Here is a 21,407-nt window from a genome sequence, read left to right on the forward strand (position 1 = left end):
GTATTTTAATAAACAAAAACAAGCCCAAACAAAAATAAAAAACCTCGCGCAGATCAAAAGGATTCCCAGGGAGTAATAAAGTAAAATATATCCTCTCTGTTGGAGATGACTTATGAATTAGGACCCACATTGAGTGGGGATACACTGTCTTATTAGTCTTAATTTCCGCTCGCCAGTATCACGTGGAGAAATTAATAAATGATTGGTATTCCAACTCCATTCACAATCTTTATACTAGTATAATTTGTCCACTGGGCTACAAATACTGCACAACAAAGATTTAGCTTCTTGAACACTGTTGAGAGTTCCTTATAAAGTTTTGGCTGCTGATCACGAAAACCACATCCAAATTTTCCCATCACGTACCGTTTCATCAAAATCTTCAGTTTCACCAGGACATTGTTACAATGTAAAAACGATATCAGGACAACTGTAATCCGTCAATGCTTTCTGACTACTGTTGGATACTGAAACGTGATGCACCGGACATTGAATACAAACGAAAATCAGGAGCAAAACACTTTTAATTATGTTGAACTTAATTGTGTATTTGAAACATAGACGCAATTAAATACATTATTGCCGGTAAACAGTTAACTGTCTATTTCTCAGAGTTCCTACGTGATGAAGCAAAACCAAAACTATATTTGTACATACCCACCAGGTACCTGTCACAATCAGCAAAAAACTTTTCAGGAAGTAAAACTTTACTAATACATTACCACCATAATGAGGGTTGGAGTGCCAACTTCAGGAGATAGGTTTAACTTATTTAACTCCAAGAGGTAGTATTTAATTTTTCTTCTTTACTTTGGAGAGCAGCCACCATCTCACAACTGTCTGCAGGTAGTGAAGGGTGATATAGATGTGGGGTGTGGTATGGGCTTAAGCACCCACATCTCGCTCTCCTAATTTCAACTTATTTTCATTATACTATTATTATTATTTATGAATTTCTTCATGTGAGACTGGAGAACGAAGGTTAAGACTGATAGACGATGTATCCCCACCGTAATGTGGGTCCTATTTTACAGTCACCTCCAAAACCTAGGATACATTTTATATCCTTTCGATTTGTGCAGCGTTTCTTATTTTCGTTTAGGGTTGTTTTGTTTATAACAAATTATCGTTAATCGAAGGTTTGGATTTACTGTTTATAAACATTTCTTTCTTTTGATTTGATTTCATATGTGTGTTTTCTTAGAGCAAAGCCACATCACACGATCTGTTGAACCCCCCCTTCCCCGAGGAGAATCGAACACCTGATTTGTAAATCCAGAGACATACCGCTGCACCAGCGGGGGACGAAAGATTATTTGTTTGTTTTGAATTAAGCACAAAGCCACACAATGGATTATCTGTGCTCTGCCCACCACGAGTATCGAAACCTGGTTTTTAATGTGTAAGTCCGCAGACAACATACTGTGCCACTAGGGGCAGTTTGGTTTCATTTTACTCGAACGTAGGGTATTAATCTAATATTTATTTGTAAACGTATATACAGGAGACGCTGAACTTACCAAAAGTAAATATACTACACAACTCAAAACTATGAAAAGTTACTTTGAAATTAATATTATTTACTAAGTAGCAGGAAATGGCTAAGATCCAAGGTTCTTTAGGCCAGGCATGACCAAGCGTGTTAAGGCGTTCGACTCGTAATCCGAGGGTCGCGGGTTTGAATCCCGATCGCACCAAAACGCGCTCGTCCTTTCAGCCGTGGGGGCATTATAATGTGACGGTCAATCCCATTATTCGTTGGTAAAAGAGTAGCCCAAGAGTTGGCGGTGGGTGGTGATGACTAGCTGTCTTTCCTCTAGTCTTACACTACTAAATTAGGGACGGCTAGCGCAGATAGCCCTCGAGTATCTTTGCGCGAAATTCAAAACAAACAAGCAAACCAAGGTTCTTTTCGTTTATTCGGTGAACACTATAACGTCCATCAGAGGGCGAACATCATCGACATCTTGATAACTTCTGAAATTATTTATACATCTATTGTTTGCGTGCTTCCTCTAAAGTGTCGTTTATTATTTCGCCATGTCAGAGATGTAATAAAGTCAGATTAACAAACACCTGTCTTTCTTCCCAGGAGACCGATCAATTTGACACATTCACTTCTTATTGCCTTTTTTATCACAATAAAATAACCAAAATGAAGACACAAACATTCACTTTTCACATTTCACGTTTTAAACGGTATACAAAAGACCACGAATTCGTCACCTTATCTTTCGATGAAATTGTACACAATTATTTCTATTCGTGAATTAAATAATCAATTAATCGTAGAAAATCTAGGTGTCGCTTTTGTTTTCCCGTACAATTCAGCGTTAGTTTTAGTCTTAAATGGTAACTGATTTTTCTTTATTTTTATAATTAAATTGCAATCAGGCCCAGCATGGCGAAACGTGTTAAGGCGTGCGACTCGTAATTTGAGGGTCGCGGGTTCGAATCCCCGTCGCGCCAAACATGTTCGCCCTTTCAGCCATGAGGGCGTTATAATGTGATGGTCAATCCCACTATTCGTTGGTAAAGGAGTAGCCCAAGAGTTGGCGGTGGGTGGTGATGACTAGCTGCCTTCCCTCTAGACTTACACTGCTAAATTAGGGACGGCTAGCGCAGATAGCCCTCGAATAGTTTTGTGCGAAATTAAAAACAAACAAACAAACAAATTGCAATTAGCTCAAAACGAGGCTTAAGGAATACTTCTTTAACCCCCATTACCAAGCCTTGTCATCAACATTAAAACACAACGTAAAATGTCTGTGGTCACGGCTCCCAAATATGTTTGTGAAATCCCATCTATCAGACAAGATCTAAACAAAGATCCCAAGCTATTCATCAACTAAGAAGCATCAGTTAATGGTTAGGAGTTGAGTGCTTGAAGTTTGTTTGTTTGTTTTTGGAATTTCGCACAAAGCTACTCGAGGGCAATCTATGCTAGTCGTCCCTAATTTAGCAGTGTAAGACCAGAGGGAAGGCAGCTAGTCATCACCACCCACCGCCAACTCTTGGGCTACTCTTTTACCAACGAATAGTGGGATTGACCGTCACATTATACGCCCCCACGGCTGGGAGGGCGAGCATGTTTACCGCGACCCTCGGATTACGCGCTTGGCCATGCCAGGCCTGAGTGCTTGAACCCACAACTTCCCAACTCCCACTGCCTATCGCAGTCTGGGCCAGTTACCAGTAGAAATAAACCACCCTAAATTTCTACATCTATAAGGTTTCCAACCTCCCCCCTTTTTAATAATTGTTACTAAGAGGTGTAAAAAGGGGTGTAAAACGACCATCACCTCAATTGCTTTGTAATAAACACTTAACCCTCTCCAGTCATTTTTTGCTGAAAATATCTTTCGAACAAATCCCACTATACGGTTATAGAAGAGTAGCTCAAAGATTGGCGGAGGGTGTTGTTTTCCAACAAGTTTAGAGTTTTCCAAAGTATATATCGCGATTCTAGTGGAATCGTAGCAGGCTTCAACTGAAATCCTAAACGTTCCGGAAAACAACGTGTTTTTCTTTAAACAAAACTTACAGACAACCTAGAGTGTTTTCTAATATATTTACAAAACATTTCTTTGTACCTAAAACGAACAACGTATTTCCTCTCCAGTGACTCAGCTGTAAGAGGTTTACAATGCTGAAACCGGATTCAGATATGTTTGATAGGAACAGCACGCATATTGAGTTATGTTGTTTTGTGATAAGCAACAAACACGTGATGTTAAATATTTAATATCTCTTCGAATCGTGAATTAGAATACAACACAAATAGGGACTGAAACACGTGGAAAATTACAAACTCGCTCGAAAACAATCTTCCGCACAAAAACATAGAAACAATCTCGCATCAAGTGTTAAGCCGCAGTTTTCCTTAATAATTTAGTAAGTTGTGTAGTTGTAGCCACAACTATTTCACTAAGGAGATTTAATAATTCAAAGTGTTGGTGTAGCCAGATCGATTACACTAACAAGATTTAGTAATTCATTGTGTTGTTGTAGCCACATCTATTACACTGACGACATTTAGTAATTCAATGTGTTGTTGTAGCCACATCTATAACACTAAGAAGATTTAGTTATTCAATGTGTTGTTGTAGCCACATCTATTACACTAAGAAGATTTAGTAATTCAGTGTGTTGTTGTAACCACATCTATTACACTAAGAAGATATAGTAATTCAATGTGTTGTTGTAGCCACATCTATTACACTAAGAAGATTTAGTAATTCAATGTGTTGTCGTAGCCACATCTATTACACTAAGAAGATTTAGTAATTCAATGTGTTGTTGTAGCCACATCTATTACACTAAGAAGATTTAGTAATTCAATGTGTTGTTGTAGACACATCTATTACACCAAGAAGATTTAGTAATTCAACGTGTTGGTGTAGCCAGATCGATTACACTAACAAGATTTAGTAATTCAAAGTGTTGTTGTACCGACATCTATTACACTGACGACATTTAGTAATTCATTGTGTTGTTGTAGCCACATCTATTACACTAAGAAGATTTAGTAATTCAATGTGTTGTTGTAGCCACATCTATTACACTAAGAAGATTTAGTTATTCAGTGTGTTGTTGTAACCACATCTATTACACTAAGAAGATATAGTAATTCAATGTGTTGTCGTAGCCACATCTATTACACTAAGAAGATTTAGTAATTCAATGTGTTGTTGTAGCCACATCTATTACACTAAGAAGATTTAGTAATTCAATGTGTTGTTGTAGCCACATCTATTACACAAAGAAGATTTAGTAATTCAATGTGTTGTTGTAGACACATCTATTACACCAAGAAGATTTAGTAATTCAACGTGTTGGTGTAGCCAGATCGATTACACTAACAAGATTTAGTAATTCAAAGTGTTGTTGTACCGACATCTATTACACTGACGACATTTAGTAATTCATTGTGTTGTTGTAGCCACATCTATTACACTAAGAAGATTTAGTAATTCAATGTGTTGTTGTAGCCACATCTATTACACTAAGAAGATTTAGTTATTCAGTGTGTTGTTGTAACCACATCTATTACACTAAGAAGATATAGTAATTCAATGTGTTGTCGTAGCCACATCTATTACACTAAGAAGATTTAGTAATTCAATGTGTTGTTGTAGCCACATCTATTACACTAAGAATATTTAGTAATTCAATGTGTTGGTTTAGACACATCTATTACACCAAGAAGATTTAGTAATTCAACGTGTTGGTGTAGCCAGATCGATTACACTAACAAGATTTAGTAATTCAAAGTGTTGTTGTACCGACATCTATTACACTGACGACATTTAGTAATTCATTGTGTTGTTGTAGCCACATCTATTACACTAAGAAGATTTAGTAATTCATTATGTTGTTGTAGCCACATCTATTACACTGACGACATTTAGTAATTCAATGTGTTGTTGTAGCGACATCTATTACACTAAGACGATTTAGTAATTCATTGTGTTGTTGTAGCCACATCTATTACACAAAGAAGATTTAGTAATTCATTGTGTTGTTGTAGCCACATCTATTACACTAAGAAGATTTAGTAATTCATTGTGTTGTTGTAGCCACATCTATTACACTAAGAAGATTTAGTAATTCAATGTGTTGTTGTAGCCACATCTATTACACTAAGAAGATTTAGTAATTCAGTGTGTTGTTGTAACCACATCTATTACACTAAGAAGATTTAGTAATTCAGTGTGTTGTTGTAGCCACATCTATTACACTGACGACATTTAGTAATTCAATGTGTTGTTGTAGCCACATCTATTACACTAAGAAGATTTAGTAATTCATTGTGCTGTTGTAGCCACATCTATTACACTAAGAAGATTTAGTAATTCAATGTGTTGTTGTAGCCACATATATTACACTAAGAAGATTTAGTAATTCATTGTGTTGTTGTAGCCACATCTATTACACTGACGACATTTAGTAATTCATTGTGTTGTTGTAGCCACATCTATTACACTAAGAAGATTTAGTAATTCAATGTGTTGTTGTAGCCACATCTATTACACTAAGAAGATTTAGTAATTCAGTGTGTTGTTGTAGCCACATCTATTACACTAAGAAGATTTAGTAATTCATTGTGTTGTTGTAGCCACATCTATTACACTGACGACATTTAGTAATTCAATGTGTTGTTGTAGCCACATCTATTACACTAAGAAGATTTAGTAATTCAATGTGTTGTTGTAGCAACATCTATTATACTAAAAAGATTTAGTAATTCAATGTGTTGTTGTAGCCACATCTATTACACTAAGAAGATTTAGTAATTCAATGTGTTGTTGTAGCCACATCTATTACACTAAGAAGATTTAGTAATTCAATGTGTTGTTGTAGCCACATCTATTACACTAAGAAGATTTAGTAATTCAATGTGTTGTTGTAGCCACATCTATTACACTAAGAAGATTTAGTAATTCAATGTGTTGTTGTAGCCACATCTATTACACTAAGAAGATTTAGTAATTCAATGTGTTGTCGTTGCCACATCTATTACACTAAGAAGATTTAGTAATTCAATGTGTTGTTGTAGCCACATCTATTACACTAAGAAGATTTAGTAATTCAATGTGTTGTTGTAGCCACATCTATTACACTAAGAAGATTTAGTAATTCATTGTGTTCTTGTAGCCACATCTATTCCACTAACGAGATTTAGTAATTCAACGTGTTCTTGTAGCCCCATCTTCGCCACTAACGAGATTTAGTAATCAATTGTGTTGTAGCGATATCTATTCCACTGAGGAGAAGTAATATTATCATTGTACTTGCTTTGAAATTATTAATGGACGCGTCGAATTAATTGCAATATTTTTATTGTTATGTAATTATTGTTTTTACGGAACAAACTTACGTCACTACTGAACCTCTTGTGAAGAAAGTCGCGTGTCCAAAATCAAAAGTTGTGTAATTAGGTGTATCGATAAACAGTAACCATGCAATGAATGTACACATGCCAGTCTGAAATCAGAAACAAGCTCTAACCCAAATTTCATACGTGATATATGGCAGAGAAAGGAGAGAGAGTTTTGTAATGGTAGAAATAAACTCTGGTGGATTCCTCACCACCCTAAATCCCTATAGAAACGTATCATTAGTGTCTCTCTAGTACTCTTTGTTTGTTTTTGAATTTCGCGCAAAGATACCCAAGGGCTATCAGCGCGAGTCGTCCCTAATTTAGCAGTTTAAGACTAGAGGGAATGCACCCTGTAATTACCACCCACCGCCAACTCTTGAGCTACTCTTTTACCAACGAATAGTGGGATAGACCGTCACATTATAATGCCCCCACGGCTGAAAGGGCGAGCATGTTTCATGTGACGGGGAGTCGAACCCGTGACCCTCAGATTACGAGTCGAGCGACCTCTAGTAAGTTAAAATGAAAGATTTTGTGAGAAAAGGTTCAGTCGGAAGCTCACCGCACTTTAATCTTATTATGTTGTTACTGGGTGAGCCACAACTGATTGAGAATCTAAAGATGCTCCGAAAACATAAGACTAGTAAAATATATCTCAAGATCGTACAGTCATCACACTTTTAGCATTAAATATGTGGGCCATACTGACCTTGACTGTGATCGTACGGTGTATAGGTTTGGCTTGGCCATGGTGGTTAGGGTGTTCGACTCGTAATCTGAAGGTAGCGGTTTCGAATCCCGGTGGCACCGAACATGCTCGTCCTCTCAGCCGTGGGAGCGTTATAATGTCACGATCAATCCCACTATTCGTTGGTAAAAGAGTAGCCCAAGACTTGGCGATGGGTGGTAATGACAAGGTGCATTCCCTCTAGTCTTAAACTGCTAAATTAGGGACGACTCGCGCTGATAGCCCTTGGGTATCTTTGCGCGAAATTCAAAAACAAACAAACATACTGTGTATTGAAGGGTACGACCAGTAAAGATGTAAAGCGACCACTACCAGGTATTCTTTACATAGTTGACATTTTCATATCACGTGACGGATATGCATGAAAATGACCTATGTTTATATACATTACTTTGTAACAGTGACATGGGCGGTCTACGGGTAGACTGAAGGGGAACTTGCCACACCCACCTTCAAAATGAAAACCATGATTCTTTTTTCTTTATACATTTAACAAGTGTGGACGAGATAATAATCCGTGATGACGGAAAACCCACTTGTAGAGAAAAATGTATATGTAAAAACGGCTGGTATGGATAGAGAAAACACTATGTAGAGGAGCGAACAACGTTTCGACCTTCTTTGGCCATCGTCAGGTTGACAAAGAAAGAAAGAGATAACCGACCGATAGCTGACCAAATGTTTGAAGGGGGTTGTGTAACTGAGTGTAGGAATGTAGAGGGCGTGCTTAAATGTTTGATTATATTTATTAATATAGGTATAAAGGTGTTCCTTTATATTGGTTTATTTTGGGTTTAAGTTGTTGTATAAGTAAGGCTTCTTTAATTTTGCGTTTGTTTATGTTTGTTTCTTTATTTAGTATTTGAGTGTTTTCTATGGTTATGTTGTGTTTATTTGACTTGCAGTGTTCGAAAACGTGTGAAGGTGACTTTTTATGTTCTTTGAATCTGGTTTCCATTTTTCTACTTGTTTCTCCAATATAGAAGTCGTGGCAGTTATCACATTGTATTTTATAAATAATGTTGGTGTGGTGTTTGTCAGTGTAGTTTTTACACAGTATAGACCTCAGTTTTGTGCCTGGTTTTTGAATAAATTTGGTATTAACTGGAATGTCATATTTTGTTACTAGTTTTTGCCAAATGTTGGTTATTTTTCTGCTGATGTCGGGAATATATGGTTTCGTGATTTTCGGTTACCTCTTTCTTTCTTTGTGAACCTGACGATGACCAAAGAAGGTCGAAACGTTGTTCGCTCCTCTACATAAAAACAATTCTCAAACTATGCCATTCGTTTTTACATACATAAGTGTAGACGAAGTGTTTTCAACTCACAATATTGTACTACTTTCCGCAAACGTCCATGAATAGTGTTCTTGTTCAAATGTTATAAACTCTAGATATCCTAAAAAATGCTTTGTGCAACACATTATTCTGAATTTCAAAATTCATAATCTAAATCTTCGCCCGTTAGGACACTCTCTTGATCGGAATTACTGTCCTGGCGGAAACCGAATCACGACTATGGAAAGAGACAGAGAGCGAGACGAAACAGTGTGCATTATGATACGATTACTGTGAAAACGAAACAAATAAATAAGACATAAGTTTTCATATATCTGCAGTGGAAGCCTGGGAATGTGTCTACGGCAAGAATCGAGCTCCGGTTTAACGTTGAGAGTCCATAGACTCACCGCTGTTCCACCAGGCGGCGTCTGGGAGCGAAAACATGGAACAAAAGCTCGGTGCGAGTAATATATGAAAAAAGCTTTATTCCGCCATCTATAAATAAACACTCTTTGTTACAATACACTAAGCCTTGCTATAACTGAAATTCTATGCTCTAGTCTTTTCCATGAAAAGTGTTACAACTCATATTAGTAACCACTAATGGTTACTATGCCCTGACCACTATGACAATCAGTCTAAAAGATGCACACTTATTGGTGTTTAGATTTAATTTTAAGACATCGATTACGTAGCTTCTCGGAGAGAAATGCAGCAAAACTTAATCCATGACCTATAAACAAGACATAAAAAGCTCCTTGTAGGTCAGTTAGTTGCAGGGGTCGTTTCAAACTCTCTTCAGGAATATTGTCATTCTTGCGAACACTCTCTGTAGCGTTCTGGATCCATTTATCGATCAGTCCAGATTGTCTCAGTCTCAGGATCCTAAATGTAAGAACATATTGTAAATGTTGATGTTCCGATTCAGTACTGTGATATTTTTGTTGTTGTGGTGTAACCCTTAAAGAGCAGCCATCATCAACTGATACTGCTACCTACAACAGTCCAACTGTTTAAGGGTTAAACAAAAAAACAAACGACACAATGGGCAACGTATGTTCTATTCAACGCGAAAAACGAACTCCGGATTTTAGCGTTGTAGGTCCACGAATTTACTTCTGGCCCGCTGGGGGAGTTATTATTTTTCCTTACGTATATGGATTTAAATAGGAATTAAAGGTATAAGAAGTGGTTTGGTTTTAATTTCGCGCAAAGCTGCACGAGGGCTATCTGCGCTGGCCGTCCCTAATTTAGCAGTGTAAGACTAGAGGGAAGGCAGCTAGTCATCACCACTCACCGCCAATTCTTGGGCTACTCTTTTACCAACGAATAGTGGGATTGACCGTCACATTATAATGCCCCCACGGCTGAAAGGACGAGCGCGTTTTGGTGCGATCGGGATTCAAACCCGCGACCCTCGGATTACGAGTCGAACGCCTTAACACGCTTGGTCATGCCGGACCATATAAAAGTGTAAAGTTAAAAATAAGGCAATAATAATTTTTGATTGTTTTTAACCGTTTAACCATCTCCCTGAGAGGTTTCTACGTTATTTGTTATTAAGCACAAAGCTATACGAAGTGCTTTAGCCACCACGAGTGTCAAAACCCGGTTTCTTGCAGTATAAGTCCCTTTACATATTGCTGTGTCACTGGAGAGGTTCTAATTGATATATTTGATTAAGAAAAAAACAAACAAACAATTGTGTTTCATTACAGTTACGATAGGTAGTGCTGTAGCTACATGTTTGTTGTTTAGCTGTATCTGCTCTGCTCATCGCAGGCATTTAAACCTAATTTTCAGCGTTATTAGTTCTTAACTTACGACTTAGCTACTGGACGGAGTGTTGATATTTTGAATTTATGGCGATGCCTAATAATTTTATTTGCCCGTTTTCTTATTAAAACGACACGAGTCCCCAAGCCCAGAAAAAAAAAACCTATGTAAATAACAAAGACGGCTCGGCATGGCCAGATGGTTATGGCTCTCAACTCGTAATCGGAGGGTCACGGGTTCGAATCCCCTTCACACTACACATGCTCTTTCTTTCAGCCGTAAGGGCGTTATAATGTACGATCAATCTCATTACTTGTTTGTAAAAGAATAGCCCAAGAATTGGCTGTGGGTGGTGATGACTAACTGCCTTCCCTCTAGTCTTACACGGCTAAATTATGGACGGCTAGCGCAGATAGCTCTCGCGTAGCTTTGCGCAAAATTCTAAAATCAACAAAGAAACAACCAAATAATAACAAATTGGTGGATTTCATGGAGTCAAATTATGTTTCAAGGTTTCGTTCAAAGCTTGGGGACATTAGCGCTCTTTCAACAAGGCGGCTATTTCGTTAATTACTTGTTATTATCTCTATTATATATATTTATTTTAAAACTAAGAGCCGATTGTACTGTAAGTGTAAAATAATGCAAAGTAAGGCCTTTAGTCTCTGGCCCACACTATAGAGTAAGACTAAACAAAGGTAAGACAAGCCTAGCATCAACCAGATGTGTAATTGCAGAATATAAATAAACTGTTTTTCCGAAGTTAAGTATGAAAAACACTGCTGGCCGATGGCTCTAAATTAGAGATGGCGCCACCATACCTGAACTTCTTCACTGACAAATGCAGTGAGGATCCTATAAGAAGAGATACTTCTACAGTTTAGTCTGGTGAGCCAAATCAGTCGCTAATTGCAACGAAAGGCATCTCAACCACTTTCTATTCTGAAATATGTTTTCTGTAACATACCGAAACCAGCAGTATTAGACCTTGTGAAAAGGGAGGTAGACGCCATCTATACCTAAATAGAGTTATCCTTAGTTATCCTTATGTACATATGCTCGTTTGTAATTGGAGAACCGCTAGACTAATTGTCATCATAAAAAGGGAGGTAGACGCCATCTATACCTAAATAGAGTTATCCTTAGTTATCCTTATGTACATATGCTCGTTTGTAATTGGAGAACCGCTAGACTAATTGTCATCATAAAAAGGGAGGTAGACGCCATCTATACCTAAATAGAGTTATCCTTAGTTATCCTTATGTACATATGCTCGTTTGTAATTGGAGAACCGCTAGACTAATTGTCATCATAAAAAGGGAGGTAGACGCCATCTATACCTAAATAGAGTTATCCTTAGTTATCCTTATGTACATATGCTCGTTTGTAATTGGAGAACCGCTAGACTAATTGTCATCATAAAAAGGGAGGTAGACGCCATCTATACCTAAATAGAGTTATCCTTAGTTATCCTTATGTACATATGCTCGTTTGTAATTGGAGAACCGCTAGACTAATTGTCATCATAAAAAGGGAGGTAGACGCCATCTATACCTAAATAGAGTTATCCTTAGTTATCCTTATGTACATATGCTCGTTTGTAATTGGAGAACCGCTAGACTAATTGTCATCATAAAAAGGGAGGTAGACGCCATCTATACCTAAATAGAGTTATCCTTAGTTATCCTTATGTACATATGCTCGTTTGTAATTGGAGAACCGCTAGACTAATTGTCATCATAAAAAGGGAGGTAGACGCCATCTATACCTAAATAGAGTTATCCTTAGTTATCCTTATGTACGTATGTTCGTTTGTAATTGGAGAACCGCTAGACTAATTGTCATCATAAAAAGGGAGGTAGACGCCATCTATACCTAAATAGAGTTATCCTTAGTTATCCTTATGTACGTATGTTCGTTTGTAATTGGAGAACCGCTAGACTAATTGTCATCATAAAAAGGGAGGTAGACGCCATCTATACCTAAATATAGTTATCCTTAGTTATCCTTATGTACATATGTTCGTTTGTAATTGGAGAACCGCTAGACTAATTGTCATCATAAAAAGGGAGGTAGACGCCATCTATACCTAAATATAGTTATCCTTAGTTATCCTTATGTACGTATGTTCGTTTGTAATTGGAGAACCGCTAGACTAATTGTCATCAAAAGTGGCACGAGCCCTTATTGCCACTCGGAGAATGACATGAAGATTGACATTCGGATCCTACTAAGTCTGTCTTTCCTCAACGTTTAAACTGATACATTAACAAGTATCCGATAAAATAACAGTTTCAGATCGGATACGCTCTAGTTGTTCTCTGGCCATTTTGTACCAGGAAAGAAGTGATTTTGAAGAAGATGGATTCTATTTTCATTAACATTTAACCTTTGTCCTTTCTCACGCACTTCATTATTCATCTGTTTACTTTTTATCAGTTTCTAAATTGTGAACACAAAGTACAGCTTTAGGTAGTTTGTTTGATTTTGGAATTTCGCGCAAAGCGACATGAGGGCTATTTGAGCTAGACGTCCCTAATTTAGCAGTATAAGACTAGAGGGAAGGCAGCTAGTCATCACCACTCACCGCCAATTCTTGGGCTACTCTTTTATCAACGAATAGTGGGATTGACCGTTACATTATAACGCCCCCACGGCTGAAAGGGCGAGCGTGTTTGGTGCGACCGGGATTCGAACCCGCGATCTTCGGATCACGAGTCGAGTGCCTTAACCACCTGGTCATGCCGGACCATATAAAAGTGTAAAGTTAAAAATAAGGCAATAATAATTTTTGATTGTTTTTAACCGTTTAACCATCTCCCTGAGAGGTTTCTACGTTATTTGTTATTAAGGACAAAGCTATACGAAGTGCTTTAGCCACCACGAGTGTCAAAACCCGGTTTCTAGCAGTATAAGTCCCTTTACATATTGCTGTGTCACTGGAGAGGTTCTAATTGATATATTTGATTAAGAAAAAAACAAACAAACAATTGTGTTTCATTACAGTTACGATAGGTAGTGCTGTAGCTACATGTTTGTTGTTTAGCTGTATCTGCTCTGCTCATCGCAGGCATTTAAACCTAATTTTCAGCGTTATTAGTTCTTAACTTACGACTTAGCTACTGGACGGAGTGTTGATATTTTGAATTTATGGCGATGCCTAATAATTTTATTTGCCCGTTTTCTTATTAAAACGACACGAGTCCCCAAGCCCAGAAAAAAAAAAACCTATGTAAATAACAAAGACGGCTCGGCATGGCCAGATGGTTATGGCTCTCGACTCGTAATCGGAGGGTCACGGGTTCGAATCCCCTTCACACTACACATGCTCTTTCTTTCAGCCGTAAGGGCGTTATAATGTACGATCAATCTCATTACTTGTTTGTAAAAGAATAGCCCAAGAATTGGCTGTGGGTGGTGATGACTAACTGCCTTCCCTCTAGTCTTACACGGCTAAATTATGGACGGCTAGCGCAGATAGCTCTCGCGTAGCTTTGCGCGAAATTCTAAAATCAACAAAGAAACAACCAAATAATAACAAATTGGTGGATTTCATGGAATCATATTAGGTTTCAAGGTTTCGTTCAAAGCTTGGGGACATTAGCGCTCTTTCAACAAGGCGGCTATTTCGTTAATTACTTGTTATTATCTCTATTATATATATTTATTTTAAAACTAAGAACTGATTGTACTGTAAGTGTAAAATAATGCAAAGTAAGGCCTTTAGTCTCTGGCCCACACTATAGAGTAAGACTAAACAAAGGTAAGACAAGCCTAGCATCAACCAGATGTATAATTGCAGAAAATAAATAAACTGTTTTTCCGAAGTTAAGTATGAAAAACACTGCTGGCCGATGGCTCTAAATTAGAGATGGCGCCACCATACCTGAACTTCTTCACTGACAAATGCAGTGAGGATCCTATAAGAAGAGATACTTCTACAGTTTAGTCTGGTGAGCCAAATCAGTCGTTAATTGCAACGAAAGGCATCTCAACCACTTTCTATTCTGAAATATGTTTTCTGTAACATACCGAAACCAGCAGTATTAGACCTTGTGAAAAGGGAGGTAGACGCCATCTATACCTAAATAGAGTTATCCTTAGTTATCCTTATGTACGTATGTTCGTTTGTAATTGGAGAACCGCTAGACTAATTGTCATCATAAAAAGGGAGGTAGACGCCATCTATACCTAAATAGAGTTATCCTTAGTTATCTTTATGTACGTATGTTCGTTTGTAATTGGAGAACCGCTAGACTAATTGTCATCATAAAAAGGGAGGTAGACGCCATCTATACCTAAATAGAGTTATCCTTAGTTATCCTTATGTACATATGTTCTTTGTAATTGGAGAACCGCTAGACTAATTGTCATCATAAAAAGGGAGGTAGACGCCATCTATACCTAAATAGAGTTATCCTTAGTTATCCTTATGTACGTATGTTCGTTTGTAATTGGAGAACCGCTAGACTAATTGTCATTAAAAGTGGCACGAGCTCTTATTGCCACTTGGAGAGTGACATGAAGATTGACATTCGGATCCTACTAAGTCTGTCTTTCCTCAACGTTTAAACTGATACATTAACAAGTATCCGATAAAATAACAGTTTCAGATCGGATACGCTCTAGTTGTTCTCTGGCCATTTTGTACCAGGAAAGAAGTGATTTTGAAGAAGATGGATTCTATTTTCATTAACATTTAACCTTTGTCCTTTCTCACGCACTTCACTATTCATCTATTTACTTTTTATCAGTTTCTAAATTGTGAACACAAAGTACAGCTTTAGGTAGTTTGTTTGATTTTGGAATTTCGCGCAAAGCTACATGACGGCTATTTGAGCTAGACGTCCCTAATTTAGCAGTGTAAGACTAGAGAGAAGACAACCAGTCAGCAACCCTAATCGCCAACTCTTGGGCTAGTCTTTTACCAACGAAGAGTAGGATTGACCGTCACATTAAAACACTCCCACGGCTGAAATGGCGAGCATGTTTGATGTGTGGGGGACTCGAACCCGTGACCCTCAGATTACCAATCAAGCGCCCTAACTACCTGGCCATGCCAAGCCTAGCTTTGGGTAGTTATATTTATACAACCACTCTCAGTTTATGGACTTACAACTTTAAAATCTGAGGTTTGATGCCTCGTGATGGACAGAGTTAAGATAGTTCAACAGTGGTTATAAAACATTCTCAAGAATTATATCAGCGATTCATGTTGACAGAACGATGTAACATAATATTGTTTTAGGATACGAATACAATTAGCCTGGTGAACATTTTCTTATTTTCGTTTTGAGTTAATTTCCCGAAATCTGAACAAAAAAGACATTGATCTGGTTTATCTGTGTTGTGTCCATTACGGGTATTAAACCCAGGTTTTTAGACTTATATACATTCAGACTCATCGCTGAGCCACAGAGGATCGAAACGTAAGCCTAACTCAGAAGACAGAAGAATACAAAGTGCTTATTAACATACGTGTTGTCAAAAGCACTTCTGAAGTAAAATCCTTTCTGCTGTGCTATTCCATAACCAGAAGTTTGGAAACTATCTTTAGCGAAATGGAACTTTTTGACGTTTTCTATGTCCGCGTCGACCGTCAGGTGGCCTCCAATGTAAGCATAGTTTTCCTTGAGGCACTTGGCAAGTCCTTCTTTGTCGCTCCTTACGAAGTTGTTTGGGTCTGATTCCATGTTCTTTAGGATCACGCCAAACGCTTCGGAACGAGGATTCTATCGAGAGAAAAAAAATCCATATATTCAGTAGTAAACTGAACTTGAAATAATAACTTAACTCGTAAACAAAACCAAATCTAAGTGAAAACAAATCTAGTGTTAGCAGTGCTAAATATAATTTTCAGATAACAAATTGAATCTGTAAAATAAATCGAGTCACGTCTGGATACCTTAAAAAGATTGTGGTCAGAAGAATCCTTCATGGTCCCACAGGAATAGTGTCCTGCTTGGATGGCGTCAACCAGTTTTAAAACAGTATCTACAGGTTCTTGGGTTCCAGGGTTCGTCATGAATGACGTCAGGGTACCGCTATAAGCTGCAATTACTGTAACGACAAATACCCACCAGGTGGCCATCAGGAAACGACTTGGCTGCCGATTTGGATTGAAACTGTCTAGTGGAGAAGAAAGGGTAAACATTGGGCACAACCTTCAGAAAATGGTTTATTTATCATACAAGAGTATCAAATTAATTATCTAAATCTTCCTTAAACCACATTGGACTTTTATTTTATCGGACCAATAAATCTCGACCCCGAATGGCTCTGCGTTTCACGAGCGCTACAGTTAATTAATTTTTTTGTAATCAAACTGTTTATTATTCTCACACAACAGCATAAAATGAAGTGCTTTTCACGTGACATTTTCGTAAAAGTGTCAAGAAAAGTCCTTCCAACTATTTACTCTCGATATGTCTTGAATGTGTCTGCCAGTGTGCAACATCATTCACACCCTAAATCAACTCACGCACAGGAGTTTTCCAAATTTAACAAGGTTTTCTGAGCATCGACCCATGTATGAACTTGGTGGATCATCACCCTCGGGCTCGAGGAATCGCCACGACGACGTCGATATGTCTCGATCAGCAAATACTTTCTTATAACGTTTTCAAACCATGATTAATGTGCACACACATCAATCGGTAAAAACAACTTTGGTATTCTTTTTAAAGTTATTGTGTTTTTTCATCCATAAGTTTACAAAATGTTGCTATCTACTATGGTAGAATTTCGTAATGATGGTTATTTTTGAGGTAGTATAGAAAAAAGGCTTTAACACCAATATCAGACAGTTCAAAACAAGCTATTATAAAGGCTTTAACACCAGTATCAGTCAGTTGAAAACAAGCTATTAGAAAGGCTTTAACACCAGTATCAGTCAGTTGAAAACAAGCTATTAGAAAGGCTTTAACACCAATATCAGTCAGTTCAAAACAAGCTATTAGAAAGGCTTTAACACCAATATCAGTCACTTTAAAACAAGCTATTAGAAAGGCTTTAACACCAATATCAGTCACTTTAAAACAAGCTATTAGAAAGGCTTTAACACCAATATCAGTCACTTTAAAACAAGCTATTAGAAAGGCTTTAACACCAATATCAGTCACTTTAAAACAAGCTATTAGAAAGGCTTTAACACCAATATCAGTCACTTTAAAACAAGCTATTAGAAAGGCTTTAACACCAATATCAGTCACTTTAAAACAAGCTATTAGAAAGGCTTTAACACCAATATCAGTCACTTTAAAACAAGCTATTAGAAAGGCTTTAACACCAATATCAGTCACTTTAAAACAAGCTATTAGAAAGGCTTTAACACCAATATCAGTCACTTTAAAACAAGCTATTAGAAAGGCTTTAACACCAATATCAGTCACTTTAAAACAAGCTATTAGAAAGGCTTTAACACCAATATCAGTCACTTTAAAACAAGCTATTAGAAAGGCTTTAATACCAATATCAGTCACTTTAAAACAAGCTATTAGAAAGGCTTTAACACCAATATCAGTCACTTTAAAACAAGCTATTAGAAAGGCTTTAACACCAATATCAGTCACTTTAAAACAAGCTATTAGAAAGGCTTTAACACCAATATCAGTCACTTTAAAACAAGCTATTAGAAAGGCTTTAACACCAATATCAGTCACTTTAAAACAAGCTATTAGAAAGGCTTTAACACCAATATCAGTCACTTTAAAACAAGCTATTAGAAAGGCTTTAACACCAATATCAGTCACTTTAAAACAAGCTATTAGAAAGGCTTTAACACCAGTATCAGTCACTTTAAAACAAGCTATTAGAAAGGCTTTAACACCAATATCAGTCAGTTCAAAACAAGCTATTAGAAAGGATTTAACACCAATATCAGTCACTTTAAAACAAGCTATTAGAAAGGCTTTAACACCAGTATCAGTCACTTTAAAACAAGCTATTAGAAAGGCTTTAACACCAATATCAGTCGCTTTAAAACAAGCTATTAGAAAGGCTTTAACACCAATATCAGTCAGTTAAAAACAAGCTATTAGAAAGGATTTAACACCAATATCAGTCACTTTAAAACAAGCTATTAGAAAGGCTTTAACACCAGTATCAGTCACTTTAAAACAAGCTATTAGAAAGGCTTTAACACCAATATCAGTCAGTTAAAAGCAATATATTAGAAAGGCTTTAACACTAGGACCAGTCAGTTGAAAACAAGTTATTGGAAAGGCTTTTACACCAGTATCAGTCAGTTGAAAACAATACATTAGAAAGGCTTTAACATCAGTATAAGTCAGTTGAAAACAAGCTATTGATAAAATGTAGACACGAGATAGCCAAACGCAAACAACACGCAAACGAACTTGGCAGGGGTTTAATTTATAGAGAGAGAAGTTTCGAGAATTCCCTCCCCAACTGGGGTGATCAGGAACGTTGTGGTTTCTCTCACGTGAGATGTTATTTGACTGTACTTGAAACTTTGTCTGTATTTAATTTTTAATTGTTTAAAGTATGAAGTGCGATGGGACATTATAAAATTGTCGGGTGAGAAAGAGTGATACAAAGGCGGCACCGAAGTAGTGAGCCAGGCCAGACTCAGACAAGCGAACGTCTCTTTCAGACGTTAGGCTTAGTAGTGAGCCAGGCCAGACTCAGACAAGCGGATGTCTCTTTGAGACGTTAGGCTTAGTAGTGAGCCAGGCCAGACTCAGACAAGCGGATGTCTCTTTGAGACGTTAGGCTTAGGAAAGTTGTAATTTGCAGTTTAGTAACATCTTTTCAGATAAAGCGTTTCACTTAGGCTTAGCATCAAGTTATAACAGAAGAATTTAAAAGTGATACTGAGAATATGCTGGTATGATTTATTTAATTATCTGCCAACGTTCTAGGCGTTTCAATCCATCACATATATAAAAAATAGCTTTCAATCAATCCTGACAGATATTAAACTAAAATTTGTTTGTTTCAAACTTTCGTCCAAACCTACACGAGAACTACGTGTCAATAATCGTCCCTAATTCGTAACTGATAAAATAGAGGAAGAGTAGTTTACCAGTAGTCTCTTGTGTGGCTGAATAGTTAGTCTCTTGTGTGGCTGAATAGTTAGTCTCTTGTGTGGCTGAATAGTCAGTATCTTGTCTGGCTGAATAGTTAGTCTCTTGTGTGGCTGAATAGTTAGTCTCTTGTCAGGCTGAATAGTTAGTCTTTCGTCAGGCTGAATAGTTAGTCTCTTGTGTGGCTGAATAGTTAGTCTCTTGTCAGGCTGAATAGTTAGTCTCTTGTGTGGCTGAATAGTTAGTCTCTTGTGTGGCTGAATAGTTAGTCTCTTGTCAGGCTGAATAGTTAGTCTCTTGTGTGGCTGAATAGTTAGTCTCTTGTGTGGCTGAATAGTTAGTCTCTTGTGTGGCTGAATAGTCAGTATCTTGTCTGGCTGAATAGTTAGTCTCTTGTGTGGCTGAATAGTTAGTCTCTTGTCAGGCTGAATAGTTAGTCTCTTGTGTGGCTGAATAGTTAGTCTCTTGTGTGGCTGAATAGTTAGTCTCTTGTGTGGCTGAATAGTCAGTATTTTGTCTGGCTGAATAGTTAGTCTCTTGTGTGGCTGAATAGTTAGTCTCTTGTCAGGCTGAATAGTTAGTCTCTTGTGTGGCTGAATAGTTAGTCTCTTGTCAGGCTGAATAGTTAGTCTTTCGTCAGGCTGAATAGTTAGTCTCTTGTGTGGCTGAATAGTTAGTCTCTTGTCAGGCTGAATAGTTAGTCTCATGAGTGGCTGAATAGTGGAATTTTATCTTCACTCTTATAACTCATCCGCGATTCGAAAGTGCAGAGAGTATTTCCTCTTTTGACACCAGGACGTAAACCATGAATCATCAGATTTATATTTAGGCACGCGCTAACCACTAGCCCACACTAGACCCGCTTTTGAAATATTCTTTCTTAAACAGTTCCTAATCTTTTGACGTACTTTGTTTGTAGTTAAGCACAAAGTTACACAATGGGCTATCTGCGCTCTGCCCGCCACGGTTATCGAAACCCCCGGTTTCTTGTGTTAAAGTTTGCAGACATATCGCTATGCCACAGAGGAAGGAAGGGGGGTTGTTTTGTTTTTGAATTTCGTGCATAGCTACTCGAGGGCTATCTGCGCTAACCGTCCCTAATGTTTCAGTGTAAGACCAGAGGAAAGGCAGCTAGTCATCACCACCCGCCGCCAACTCTTGGGCTACTCTTTTACCAACGAATAGTGGAATTGACCGTAACATGATAACGCCCCCACGGCTGAAAGGGCGAGCATGTTTGGTGTGACGGGGATTCGAGCCCACGACCCTCAGATTGTGAGTCGAATGCCTTAACCACTTGGCCATGCCGGACCAGGAAAAGGGAGGGAAGCTTTGACATACTGAAAGAAGGTGTAAGTTAAGATGTAAGTTAACTTAATCTGAAATTAATTTAATCTTTACCAGTTGATGACGTCGTGTTATCTTTTCCTCTGGTTTTTTGTGCGTTCATTCACGTGAAACAAAAACAAATGTTATTATCAAAGGAACCATAAGCTAGCGGACTTATAATACCACAGTCTGAGAATCGACGCAAACCAGGACAAATAGCTCATTGTGTAGATCTGTGTCGTGCCGCGAAACAAACCAACAAAGTCAATTTCAATGAAACTGTGTGCAAATCCACGTGTAATTATTGCTAACTAAGCGACTTCATCAATCGATAGAATGAG

General features: G+C 37.7%; 1 pseudogene across 1 annotated transcript in view; it reads right to left on the reverse strand.

Annotated features, from left to right (window-relative positions):
- Window positions 1-9,401: 9,401 nt before the first annotated feature.
- LOC143228013 (glutamate receptor ionotropic, delta-1-like) overlaps window positions 9,402-21,407 on the reverse strand; it is a 29,114-nt pseudogene continuing 17,108 nt past the window's right edge. Inside the window, exons 4-6 of the transcript XR_013015148.1 lie at window positions 16,596-16,819; window positions 16,169-16,422; window positions 9,402-9,799 (exon numbers count right to left, since the gene is read on the reverse strand). The product of XR_013015148.1 is annotated as a glutamate receptor ionotropic, delta-1-like (transcript). The remainder of the gene's footprint in view (window positions 9,800-16,168; window positions 16,423-16,595; window positions 16,820-21,407) is intronic.

Source organism: Tachypleus tridentatus, chromosome 10 (genome assembly GCF_004210375.1).
Source record: "Tachypleus tridentatus isolate NWPU-2018 chromosome 10, ASM421037v1, whole genome shotgun sequence".
In the NCBI taxonomy this organism is placed as follows: domain Eukaryota; kingdom Metazoa; phylum Arthropoda; class Merostomata; order Xiphosura; family Limulidae; genus Tachypleus; species Tachypleus tridentatus.